This window comes from Petaurus breviceps, unplaced genomic scaffold, assembly GCF_028583685.1.
Source record: "Petaurus breviceps papuanus isolate PSGF00001 unplaced genomic scaffold, PetGlider_PUasm1.0 470, whole genome shotgun sequence".
NCBI classification, from domain to species: domain Eukaryota; kingdom Metazoa; phylum Chordata; class Mammalia; order Diprotodontia; family Petauridae; genus Petaurus; species Petaurus breviceps.
Window position 1 is genome coordinate 1,650,558 of NW_027186350.1, and position 13,840 is coordinate 1,664,397.

The 13,840-nt window shown below is 41.0% G+C and overlaps 1 long non-coding RNA gene across 1 annotated transcript; it reads left to right on the forward strand.

Moving 5' to 3' along the window:
- The first annotated feature begins 2,169 nt into the window (after nucleotides 1–2,169).
- Nucleotides 2,170–9,995, forward strand: LOC138171868 (uncharacterized). The gene is made up of 3 exons (XR_011170988.1): nucleotides 2,170–2,370; nucleotides 3,669–4,307; nucleotides 9,572–9,995. It is a non-coding gene; the product is annotated as an uncharacterized lncRNA (long non-coding RNA).
- The last annotated feature ends 3,845 nt before the right edge of the window (nucleotides 9,996–13,840 follow it).

A 13,840-nucleotide genomic window follows, 5' to 3' on the forward strand; every position in this document is an offset into this window, starting at 1 on the left:
GTCTACTTTTTTTAGCTCCCAATAGGTGACTTCCAGAAGTCTATCTCATCTAATTTTTCCAAAATTCTATTTGGGTCCTTAGCTTCTTTCTTCCTTTCTTTTTCTCTCTTTCTTTTTTAGATTTATCCAAATCTGAAAGAGGCACATTGAAGTATCCAACCATAATAATTTTGCTATCTTTTTTTTTCTGGTAATTTGATTACATTTTAGGTACTTAAATGCTTTGCTATTTGGTGCATATACATTCATTATTGATCCTAAAATGGGAATCACAACAGCATTGACTTCACAGGATTGTTTTGAAAATGAAATGAGATAAATTTGTAAATGTTTAGCACAGTGCCTCGCACATAGTAGACGCTATATATCATCATCATCACTATCATCATCATCATTTCCTCTAAATATGATGTTGTTTCCCTATCTCTTTAACTATGGATATTTTTACTATTGTTTTGTCTCTAACCTGATTGTCACATCTGCTTTTAGGATTTTCCTGAGGCAGAATAGATTATGCTACAGTCCCTCATTTTAAATCTATGTGAACTTTTATGTTTCAAATGTGCTTTATAAAAACAATATATTGTTGGAATCTACTTTCTAATCCATTCGTCTATTCTCTTCTATCTTGTGAGTTCCTATCATTTACATTCATGGTTATGATTGTTAGTTGTGTCTTTTTTATAAGTATAGTTTCTCATTCATTCATTTGTTCATTCATTCATGCATTTATTCTTTTGACATTTATTCAATAAATATTTATTAAACACTCACTCTGCCCAGTGCCTCTAGGGATGTCCCATTCCATTTCTTTATAAGGGTACTATGGACACCCTGGCTTTTTAGAGGCTGCATCAACAGAGTTCAAGTTCCATTGGTCCTACCAAGTTAAAAAGATTGCCTGTACCAGCCAAATGATGAATTATTCATCTATTAGCAGAGGACACTCCCAGACCAGCTTCAGGAGGGAGCATTTTTCAAGCATCCATCAAAGACCATCTATTAAGTCATAGAAGGATTAATACAGATATTTAGATATCTATAAATATCTAATATAGATAAATATTATAATATCTATATATAATATCTAATGTAGACGGATATAATAAGATAGATAATATAAATTAATATAGATAATTATAATAATAACTAACTTTTATATAGTATTTTGTGATTTGCAAAGCACTTTACAAAAATTACCTAATTTGGTCTCACTTAATCCTAACAACCAGCCTGTAAAGTAGGTGGTATCTTAGAACCTAGGATAAGGCCTGGTCCTATGATTTTGTTGATAGAGAGCACTTCCAGGTGAGGAAACTCTCTTGCCCAATACAGGTAGACACACACCTTCTCTGAAATTTATATCATCTTGGAGAGTTTCTGCCACGAAGTTAGGTGAGTCGTTCAGGGCACACAATCAGGATAGATCAGTCAGGATTTGAACCCAGTTCTTTTTACCTGCAAGGCTGACTCTCTTCTAGTTACTATTATTATTATTCCCTTTTTCCAGATGAAGGGATAGAAACTCAGAGAAGTTATTTATTTGCCCAAGATCACACAGCTATTAAGAGGCTGAGGCAAGTTTGATCCCCCAGTGCAAAATTATAGAGGTGTGAAGTATTAGAGACCTATGCCTTGTGTTAGACGCATTGCGCTAGGCATACTGGGCCTCTCTCACAAGTGTGGAGCATAAGAAGTTTGCAAAATACAGATATTTTTATTTGAGATTTATAGAATTTGGCTTCAAACTCAACATGAACTTCCTATATTGTTATTGCTGTTGTTGATTTTCTGCATTAAAGCTACCCAGCATCCCAGGCATAGCCTGGAATCTCAGCTCTGTTGACTTTTACTCTCCAGTAAGAGGGGGAAGGGAAGGAGAGAAGTAAGGTTGAGAAACCAGACTCCAACAGACACAGGGGGAGGAGAATCCAGACTCCATTTCAAGAAAAGGAAAACACGAATAAAGCCCTCCTAGGGTCCATCAGCATCTCAGTCTGCTTTAGTCTGAACATTCCCCACACCCCCCAAACCCTGGGCCTCTGAGCCTCTAACAACTTGGCGTCCTGATCCAGAAGGAGACAGGGGACAGGAATTGCTTCAGCTGCAGGCCAGTTCCTAGAAAGCCCAATGGAATGGATGTTATTCCTTTAATCTGTGTAATCAGTCCAAAGCCTGATGGTATTTCCGAATCCATTCCCAGTGCCCAGAACGAGGCTAAACAGGACGGTCAGCTGCTCCCTGGTGTTGGGAGGGATGGAATGTGGCTCTCTGTTCCTTTCCAGCATTGAGCCTTCAGGGAGATCTTTCTTGACAGAGAGATGATTCTGGGGTTCTCTTGATCATCCTTCTGCCTCTGAACACAAAAAGGTAGGCTTTGGGGGAGAGGTCAATAAGAACTCTATATAGCATTTTAAGGTGTACAAAGCACTTTCTCTACAATGACCCTGTAGGTAGGTAATGTTTATGTTACTGTGTCTATTTTACAGATTTGAAAACAGATTTAGAATGTAGTGGACATCCGAGAAACAGGACAGCAAAGCCAATTATAATTTGATAGGAGTGTTTATTAACCAGCTGGTGACTGCCTCCCCAATAGGGAAGACAGCACTGAATCTTCTGTAAGATACACTTACATAGAGTTAGGTGTTGCTAATCGACAAAATGTGGTTCCAAGTGGGGTATAATTCCGTTAATGCCGTTTCTAGTGAAGCCTTGATTACCTAGCAAGGCCCTGGATACAAACATAAACAGACCTGAATCTGGGGCATGTTTCTAGCAACACAGGTAAAACGTTCCCTCACTATTATGGCCTATTAGGTGTTTTCCAGGGACCCTGGTAGGGGTCCCCTTCTAACAGGTTTAGGGGGCTTTGGTGTATAATTTCTGATGGGCACTTCAAGAGGTATTAAGTGACATGCCAGTAGTCACACACCAGAAAGTTTCAGAGCTCATATTCCATTTGAGGTCTCCTGACTTCCTGTAATGCACCACAATTTTCATGCCATTGCTTTCATAGTCACCTAACTTTGATGACTGTGACATGAGCACCCAAGGGTAGGAAATCAGGAAACTAGCCTGGCGAAAATAAGTAGGAGGTGAGAGACTGGGAGCAGAATGGGAAGAATGTTGTGACTTTCCTCCCATCCAAAGAGAAAAAGAAGAGAAAAGAAAAAGAGATGGAAAGGGAGTGAAAAGAAAGGAAAAGAGAAAAAAGAAAGGACAAGAAAAAAGAGATGGAAAGAAAAGAGAGGAGAGGAGGGGAGGAGAGGGGAGGGAAAGGGAGGGGAGGGGAGAGGAGAAACTTAGGGAGGACCAGAAAGCTCTCTTCAAGTATTTGATTTGCTATCCTGTCAAAGAAGGATTGGACTTGCTCTACTTAGCAGAGCTAAGTTCTGTGAGCAGAACTTAGAACAATGGATGGACGTTAGGGCAAAACAGATTTTGGCTTGATATAAGGGGAAAACACTTCCTAAAAATAGAGTGCTTTCTAAAAATGGAATGGTGAAGTGGGGCAGAGCAGCAAAAAGATAAAGACATAACCTTGGAATCAAGAGAACCAGGGTTCAAATCAGGTCTGTGACATGCACAGACTTCAGAGCTCTGGGCAAAGCACTTGACCTCTCAGTGCCCTGGGCAATTCACTAATACCATAAATTTCTAAACAGGTCCTGATCTGCACGGAGAGAATGATTCTCCTTAGCATGAGCTCCCTCTACCCAGAAGTCTGGATTAGAAGAATGAAATCAGTTGCCTGGGTAAGGAATGAATGATGTCCACGTTGCTGGAAAGCTTTAAGAAAGAAGCTGGATGACAAGGAGGGGGTTGAGATGGTGGTGAGAGGTCTTGGGTGGATTAAATGACCTCTGAGGTGCCTTCAGATCCTGAGATTCCGTGTTTCAGTGACTGTGAGAAGAGAAAGCCAGCCTAAATTCAGGGTGCACTCTCCCTTCTGCTGCTTTCCCTCTTCCTCCTTCAGTGGACATTACCCTGCTCCAGGTCGGGTATTCCTCACAAACATCTCCCTCTCCCTTGCAGGACAGTTCCACAAACTGTCATTCTGAAGAGTACTTAGCCAGAGCACCTTTGGATTCTACAAGATCTTAGAACAGCTTTAACAGAATCCAAGAATTGGCCCAACCCATACATGAACAAGAATCCCCTCCACATCATGAAAGCTGGTCCGTACCTTTAAAGCTGCAGCCCACAGCAGAGTACACTAATGACTAACAAGCACTGGATGGCACATGCCTTTATGGGAAGAGACTATATTTTATTCATCTACAAATTTCACCCCCTTAATAAAGGTAATGCTTTAATTTTTTTTTAATGGAGTGTGGGGGGTGGCTAGGTGGTGCAGTGAGTAAAGCATCAGCCCCAGAGTCAGGAGGACCCGAGTTCAGTTCTGGTCTCAGACACTTAACACCCACAAGAAAAAAAAATAGCTGTGTAACCTTGGGCAAGTTACTTATCCCCAACTGCCCTCCAAAAAGGCAAAAAAAAAAAAATGGAGTGTGCTTGATACCCTTAATCTCTTGAGTCACAGAACAAGAGCTAGCAGAGATCTTAGAGATGATTGTCTATACAGTTACCTGATGGGAGCCTTAGAATGGAGGGCACGGTTGTGGGGCATGAACAAAACCGAGTATCCCAAAGGCATTCCAACCTAGAACCTGCTTAAGGAACATAGAATTGTGTCAAATAAACCAGAGCGACATGGACCCTAGCTTTTGTTTTCTTTGTTAAGGGGATGGCAGGGCAATTAGGATTAAGTGACTTGCTCAAGATCACACAGCCAGTAAGTGTTAAGTATCTGAGGCTGAATTTGAACTCAGGTCCTCCTGACTCTAGAGCTGGTGCTCTATTCACTGTGCCACCTAGCTGCCCAGCTAGCTTGTGTTTTCTAAAAGAGCTATGACACTTTGCTGAGTAAGACAGCAGACCACAGAAAGCATGGGAAGAAACATTGTAGATGTGCGTGCCACCAGGACTAGAGCAGCAATCCAATGGGGTCCCAACCTCAGCCAGCTCTGGGAACAGGGAGGACAGAGACAGTGCTAGAGATGTTGAGGAGAGAGCCTCCAAGCACAGAGGGAAGAGAGAGGGATCAGCCCAGCAGGATTCCCTGTCAGTGAGGACCAGAGGGCCCAGCCAAGGGGTATGAAGCAACAGATCCCCTAAAGAGAGATGCTCTCCCTCATCCAGGGTCTCATCCAAAGGGCCATTGTAAACTATGTAGGTTAGAGGGCAGAGTTGATGTTCTACGGAAATAGGAGTTTGTCCCCATATGGAGTTGACCCGTGGGATAGCTCTATAAGTCACCAAGAGTAATCTAGATTGCTGGGGAAGGACCAAGTAGGAAGTGTGTCTTAACTTTCTATTGGTTCTGGTCTCTCTTTCCCTATAGGTAGGGCTGTAGATTGACACAGAATAGTATTTTGAGTCTGTGGAAGGACAGAGGTCCTTCAAATGAGGAATGGGTATTTTCTTGACTACTATGGCCTTGGCTACAAGTCTTTTCTGTGTCCATTGCTGTGTCAAATAAAACCCAGCTTGCGCTTTACCCTTAATATCATGAGTCCTTATAGAGATGCTGTCTGATGTTCCCAAGTCCCCTAAACAGGAACAAATGAACTGAGTTAGTGATATGAGTGAGATAATTGCCACTCTTTGGAAAGATTCGTGCACTTGGCTTCCCCTAGATAGGAGAATATGGACCAGAGAGACTTATAGGAAGTTACAAAAGTAATCTGGACCCTTCCTGTCAGAGTCCAGGCCCTCTGACACAAGGGTTACAATTTTTAAAATAATCAGAATAGCAACTCTGAGGCCTGAGCTTCAAAAACCTTGATAATCTGCACCCACTTCTTTTGCTAGGAAGTTCATCCTGTAATCTACCCTAAATCTCTCCTGCAGTGCTTTGATTCCATATTCTTTGCAGCTGCTTCTCTTCTCCTTCCTATATTCTTAAGTAGGGTGGGATGACCTCCACAAAACAGGACAAGCAGAACTTCTTGCCCAGCCTCTAGCAAAATTTCTGGCAAGGTATGTGTGTGTTCACACCCCCTGCTCCACCCTTCCCCACCCCCACACACACCTGCTGGGGCCAAGGCGTGTGGGAATTAGGTGTGATCATAATCACTTCTCTGTATCTCATCCCCATCTAAAGAGCAAAAAGAGAAAATTTCCCCACAAGCTACAGATTCCCTTTGGCCTCCTTAGAGTAGTTTGTAGTGGGCTCCTACTGCAAAAAGAAGGTCCCTTTCCCCCTTCTAAAGTACTGATGAGAGGCAGCTTGGCAGAGGAGGTAGAAAGAGACCTTAAAGCCAGGAGGGAGACCTGGGTTCAAGTCCTGCCCCTGAAACACATACACACATGTATATGTATGTGTATGTACAAATGTATATGTATACAGACATGTATATGTGTGTACGTGCATATGTATTGCACGTGCATATGTGCTTGTGTGTATGTATGTATATATGAGTATGTATGTCTGTATATATGTGCGTGCATATGTATATTGCTACATACACACATTGTACATACTTATGTACGTACTGACTTGTGACTCTGGATAGGTCACTTAACCTGTCAGTGACTCTCAGCAAAGATATTAAATTAGAAATTGTATAAGAAGTTGGGACCTACATTGGTAGAGGGAATTCTCCTTATTAGAGAATTGGCTGTTTCAGTGAAGTCACAGGTCCAGTCCCTGTCCTTAATGTAGTAAGAAAGGTTCCCCTGGAGCCCAAGGTAGTAATCCCTGGCCCTGCTCATTTACAGAAGTATTTCTTGGCACACTGTGCATCACACCTCCAGTGCTTCCTGGGGACATCAGCAAGCCTCCTTCAAAGGGATGCTCAGAGGAAATGCCCTGGCATTTGCAGCTGGCAAGCACCCTGCTCCCTTTGTCCTGGATTTCCAGCTCAGAGAATAAGCTGCCTTGGAAGCAGCAGAATGGCCTGAGGGTAGAGCTGACCTCCAGCTACTCCTTGTTTCTCCTCACTCCCCGCACCCACCCACTTCTCTACCATCGCAGCTGCCTTGGATATCCTGAAAGTGAAACAATTCTACTGAAAGAGGAGAGAGGAAACTACAGGAAGTGGATTCAAGCAGCTCTTTCCCCATTCATAAAAAATATCTCACTTCCTTATTGCCAGAGCTGTAGTTCTCACTTTCACAATCTCCTGTCTCGCTGCCTATTTTGTATCTCTTTTTCCCCCTCTTGCTTTTCTTTCCCTCTTTCTCTATCCTCTTTTATTTTTTTCCTCCTCTCCCCACTTCTCTTTATTTCCTTTTCCTCTTTCAGTCCATTCTCCCCATCTTTGATTTTCCTCTCTTTCCTCCATCAGTCTCATTTTTCTGCTCATGAAATTCAAAGTCAGAACTCAGAAATCTACACCATAGGTCTGAAGACATTAGGAAAAAAAAGAAAACTCCACAAACTAGCCCCTCCTGAAGCATGGTTTGGAAAGGATGATAAATGAATGGTCTGTGGGTTAAACTTCAGGGCTACCAAGCTGACAGTTGTATTTCCTGACTCCCTAAATTCTCTCTTCTTGTCATATCTGCAGAAGAAGTCAGATGTGTAAGAATTCAACCTAGACAGAAGTTGGTCTGAGTATGAAGTCAATAATAAAGTTCAGCAAATAGTCTCGCATTTGACTAAAGAACATGGATAGCTCTTCCACTGGTGGAGAAATCTGTAACTCTCTTGAGCTGGTGATAAAAAGTCAGAGACCATTCCTATAGCTGACTTGCAAGGCCTGGTCGGGCCAGTCTTATAGATGATGGTATGACTCCTGAGACTGTACAAAGGCCCAGCTCCAAGTCAATTCTAATAACTCTTGATTTTAATTCTATTGTTAGAGATTCATTCCCTTAACATATTTTTATTTTAAAATTTTATTTGTTTATATTTTTAATTTATGGAATAAAACAAGCATTTACATAACAGGAAAAAAAGATGATTACATATGAAACTGCAAAGCTATTTTATTCAATTTATTATTCTTTTTAAAACATATAATAAAGCTAGCATGTAAATTTTCCCCTTTTTCTTCCCCTCCCCATCCTTCCCTAGAGATGGGTACCATTAGACACAATTAGGTTTATATATATGTAAAATTATTCTATACATATTTTTATTTATCAGTTCTTTCTCTGGATATAGGTGGTGTCTTTATATATCTTTTATAGTTAATTTAGGTATTTATAATAATTGAAATGACTTATGCACTCAAAGTCATTCTTAAAACAATATTGCTGTTACTGAATTCAATATTCTCTTTAACTTAGATTGTTGATCCTAACTAACAGATTTTTAAATTGGGGGGCAGCAAGAAGGGGCAAGGGAGGGAAGGGTTCATTTGATAAGGATCACCCCAAAGGTGAAGGAAGAATGTTAGAACAAGTTTTGTTAGGAAAGTTGCCAATGACTAATAGAATCAGAATCTCAAAGTTGTATAAACCTTAAAAGCCATTTCAATTCATTCCAAATAAGGAAACTGAGGCCCAGAGAGGTTGGGTGAAGCTCTAACCCACAGGTTCCCAAACTGGGTGATACTGCTATACTGCCCACTTGGGGGAGGGAAGGGGGGCCACTGGAGTGATCCAGGGAGGGGCAGTAGCATCCTCAGGAGCAACTGGGGGGCATTGAATAAAAATAAAGGGGGAGGTGTAAGCATAAGGAAAGAAGAGAAGAAAATTTTGAAAAACCATTCATACATGTTTTATCTGTTGTATAATAAAGTTGTAGTGATTGTATTATTTTTCAAATAAACACACAAAATGCAAGTTATAACCAATCAGTGGTCAAGTCCACCCACAGGCCTTAACAAGCAAGTGTTGGTAGGTGAGTGAGATGCACATTGTGAGAAAGTCCAACATGTATAAATAGGAATTTGTGTGTGCAATGACTTATTTATAATATTATACTATAGTTATATGATGCAATCATCATCAAAATTTCAATGCAGGGAAAAACCCCACAAATTTATAATAAATTATTAAATTTAAGATGCATCATTTTTTTTAATTTTATATTTTTTTGAAATGAAGGAAAAAATTTTTAAGTTAAAGGGTTAAAGAAAGTATATTTCTAGGGGAGCAATGAGTAATTTTTTTTTTAAGAGAGCAGTAGGCCAAATAAGTTTGGGAACCTCTGGTCCAGGGTAGGGAACCTGAGTCCTCAAGGCCCCAAGTGGCCCTCTAGGTCCTCAAGTGCAGTCCTTTGGCTGGTTTGCATTCTATCAAAGGGCTGCACTTGAGGACCTAGAAGGTCACATGTGACCTCAAGGCCCCAGGTTCCCCACCCCTATATATCAAGAGGCAGGTCCTCTGACTCTAAAGGTAGCAGTACCCTTTTCATTGCAACAGTAAGGAGACTGCTGGAAGAGGGGAGAAGATTCCTTTCCATTTCTATCTTCACCTCTTTGTACCAAGGAAGACACCTATAGCCAGTCCTCGAGGGCTTCAAAATTCAGGTGTGTTGTGACTAGTAGGACTGGGTACATTCTTCTCATTTTAGATTGTTCTGAAGTGATTCTCCTATCTCCATTCTCAACAGCAGCATTCTGTCCTGGGGTCTTCTCCAAGAAGAGGATCAAATGAAACAGCAAAAAGAGAAAAAATCCTGGCCATGGATGAAGCAGATCAGAAAAGAGTAGCCTGTGTAAGGCAGTGCCTCAGAAGCCTCTGTAGCAGAAAAATCTCTTTTGGGAAGCATCTACGCATCTGAGTTTAATTCAAACCATGTTGCCCAAGTCTTAGAGGCTAATATATCGATAATGAGTCATGGAGCTTGCATGTGGAATGTGTTTAGTTATTTTGTAGCTGAATCCAATCATACCTTACCAGCAACTCTTAAACAATCCAATCATTCCAGATCAAGGAATTAGTCACAGGATAAATAAGACAATATTTGCAAAAAGCACTTAGCCCAGTGTTTGGCACATAGTAGATAACTAATAAATGTTTATTTTTTCCCCCTCTTTCCTTGTTGATTTGACTTGATATATAACCTTTACCATTCTGGTTGCCTTCTACTGAAAGCTGTCCTGGTCATTAGCATCATTTCTAAAATATGGTGTCCAGAATTGAAGACAATATGTCAGACATGGCCTGACCACAGCAAACATGGCAGGATGATCACCTCCCTAGTCCTAATCACTCTGCATCTCTGAATGCAGCCTAATTGTATTAGCCTTTGAGGTTGCCCCATATCCTGACGACTCATGTTGACCTTGCTATCCATTAAACTCTGTAGTGCTTTCCCCTTCCCAATCCCATTCTTGTGAAGTTGTTTTAAACCAAGTGAAGAATTTATTTGTCCCTATTAAATTGTATCTTATTAGATTTGGTTCAATGCTTTATCCTATCAAAACCTCTGTGGACTCTGGTACCCATTCCAGGTATCTGGCTTTGCATCATTTGAATATACATTAGACAAGCTGTTGCCTTGGGCTTTACCCAAATGTAGCATCAATGCAATATTCACAGTGCCCACAATCACTATAAATATACCTGCATGGTGCTCAATTGCAAACTGTAACAGACTCTCTAAAGAGAAGACAGAAGCTAAACATTTATTCAGACACCAGAAAACCAAATCCCAAAACCAGTAAGCCAATTCCATCATGGTAGCAAAGAAGTTAATAAGCCATAACAGCACAGAAAGCCACAGCATCCTTTTGCCTTCTCACAAATCTGACTGTCTCCCTGGGATGCATGCTCTCCTCCTCCCAGTGTAGCTAACTTTGACTTCCAGCTTCCTGTGGGCTCTGCTCCACCCTTCAGCAAACTCTTCCCACCACAGGCTCCATGTGATTACCTTCAACCTATTAGAGGGTAGAGTTTATTTTCAAAGCAGGGAAGTTCTTCAAATTCCCTTAGGCTCATTAAGGGGCAGGGGAGATCTTCAGATTACCATTACCATTATACCAAATCATTGAGAAAGAGCACAGGGTCAAGCACACATCTCTGGAGGACTCCACTAGGGATCACCTTCCAAATTAGTGACTACTATCTGACTAGCCCTTTAGCCAGTACAGAATCCACCTAACATCATTTAGCCAAAATAACATACATAAAAACCCATGAAATCCAACTAAACTATACCTATAGTGGATAGAACACTACCCTTGGAGTCAGGAAGACAGAGCCCAGCTTAGACATTTACCAGATAAATGTAAGCCATTTTATCCTTTATGGGGCTGTTTCCTCATCTATAAAATTAAGGCATTGGAGTCAATGAACTCTATGCTCCCTTTCAGATCTAAATCTGATCTATGAATGTAAATCAAGCTTTCTGGACTAGAGTTTGCAATCCTTGTTCTGCTCTTTCTTGAAAATCAGGATAATGTTCATTCTTCTCCAGGTTGATGACAACTCTCATGTTCTCTGCAATCTTTCAAAGATTGTTGACAATGACAAAGCAATGGTATTTGCCAATTCTCGGGCATGTAGTTCATTTTAGTTTGTTGACTTAACTCATCAAGGGCAGCTGGCTACTCTCCTTCTTGTCTCTTGTTTTCAATTACATATTAGCAATTTTTGTTCTATCATTTCCCATCCAAAGATAATTCTCCTTGGCAGAGAGAAGAGAAAAAATAAAAATTAAAGAGTTCTGCCTTTTCTCTGTCAGCCATTATCATCATCCCATCTGTTCTAGGCAATGGTCCTCTCCCTTCTTTGATCCTTTTCTTTGCTTGAGGATAGTTTAACAACAACAAAAACAACTCCAATCTTTGTTTTCCTTAGCATTCCTTGCCAGGTTCAACTAATCTTGAATTTTAGCTCTTCTGACACTATTCTTTCAGTTCCTGTCTTTGGTTTAGCTTTTTTTTTTTTTTTTTTGCATAGTTTTTAACAAAACTCTTAAATTTTCAATGATGTGTTCCCTACTCACTGATCAGTTTCTCTGGTAAGCTCCCTTTTGTCTCCCTCCCCCACGGACTGCTTCTCTTTGAATCTTAATTTTTAAATTTTCATGGCTAACTTCAATTTTGTATCATCTACAATTCCCAATACATTCTTCCCCGTATTCCTCCTCTTTACCCTCCTAGAGAACCATCTCTGATAAAAAGAATGTGAAGAGGAAAATACCATTCAGCAAAACCAATCAGCACATTCACCAAGTCTGACATTCTAAGGCAGCTGTCTTTGAGCCTTCAGAATTTCATATTTGAGCTTTTCTAATCCCTCTCACACTGACTTTCCTCTGAAAAATTTTAATCCAGGGGATCCTTCCTGTCTTTTCTCTGACTTATTTGAAATCTATCCTCCTCATATCAATAGACTATGTCACACTATGTTCAGCTATCTTTTCCTCCATCATTATTCCCAAGATGAAATGGTCCTTTCTCTTTGAGATTACCTACATTTCTATTTCATTAGCCAGTCTCTGCTTGTTGGTCAGGTTCAGATCCAGTATAAAAGTTCTTCTCATTGCTTTTTCCAACTTTGAAAGTCTAAAATTACCATTAAGACTAGGCAAGAAATGATTAATGGCTTTACTTTTGGGGGGAGAGGGAGAAGGAGAAGGAGAAGACAGAGACAGGAAGAGAAAAACAGAGGGAAAGGAAAGAGACAGAGACAGACAGAAAGAGAAAGACAGAGACAGAGACTGAGACAGAGACAGAGAGAGACGGAGAGACCAAAGGAGGGAGACAGAGAGAGAAGGAGAGAGGATAACTGGAGTTCCCTATCACAAGTTATGACATGTTTGTTTCAGGCTTGTAATCTGTTCTCCAAACACCTCATCTATTTCCTCACTCTGTCCAGGTAGTCTGTGATATGTTCCAATGAGGCATCTAGGTGACACAGTCTAGATAGAGTGTTGGACTTGAGTTAAGTAGAACTGGGTTCAAATCATACCTCAAACACTTACAAGCTGTGTAACGATGAGCAAGTCACTTAACCATTTCCTTACCTGTATAATAAGGAATTCGTTGGCACAATGAATAGAGTGCTGGGCCTGGAGTCAGGAAGACCTGAGTTCAAATCCAGCCTCAGGAGCCTACTAGCTGTGTGACCCTGAGCAAGTCATTTGACCCTGTTTGTCTCAGTTTCTTCATCTGTAAAATGAGCTGGAGAAGGAAATGGCAAACCATCCCTGTATCTTTGCCAAGGAAACCCCAAACGGAGCCATAAAGAGTTGGACACGACTAAAACAACACAGTAACAACAACAACAAAATAAGGAGCATCTACCTCCTAGAATCAAACAAGAAAACACCTGCAAAGTGCTTTGCAAACCTTGAAGCGCTACTGAAATGCTAGTGTTTCTTGTTTCTGACGCCACCGAGCTTCACCTAAATGCTTCCTTTCCTTGTTTATTCTCAGTGGTTCCTGTATTTCCTTCCATGACTGTATCTTCTTAATAAACAGCTCTGCTTAGTCCCCTTTTTGCCTATCCTTCTCCTTTTGAATGATATCGTCTCTCCAGTAGGGAGTCCTGTGGGAGAACAGGGAGAGGGCCAGCCTTGGAGTTAGGAATATCTGGGTTCAAGGCTTGCCTCTAATCCATAACAGCTGTGTATCATGAGTGAGTCACTTAAGCTCTTGATACATCAGGGAACTCTCAAGTTTACCCATGATGGGGGTTTGGCACATGTGCAGACCCCATCATCTGACTCAAAGTGACGTCTTCCCACATTCAGGACTGAATGCTGATGACAGGTAAGGTAAGTGTCTTGGAAAGGATGGAGCATACGTGGACATCGGTAACTGGCTCCAGTCAGCTTACCACAAGGGAGTCTATTCGATTTGTCTTGGAGACATTTTAAAAGGCCTCTCAGCTTTAGCTGCTTCCTCTTTGTTACTCATAACTTTGTTCT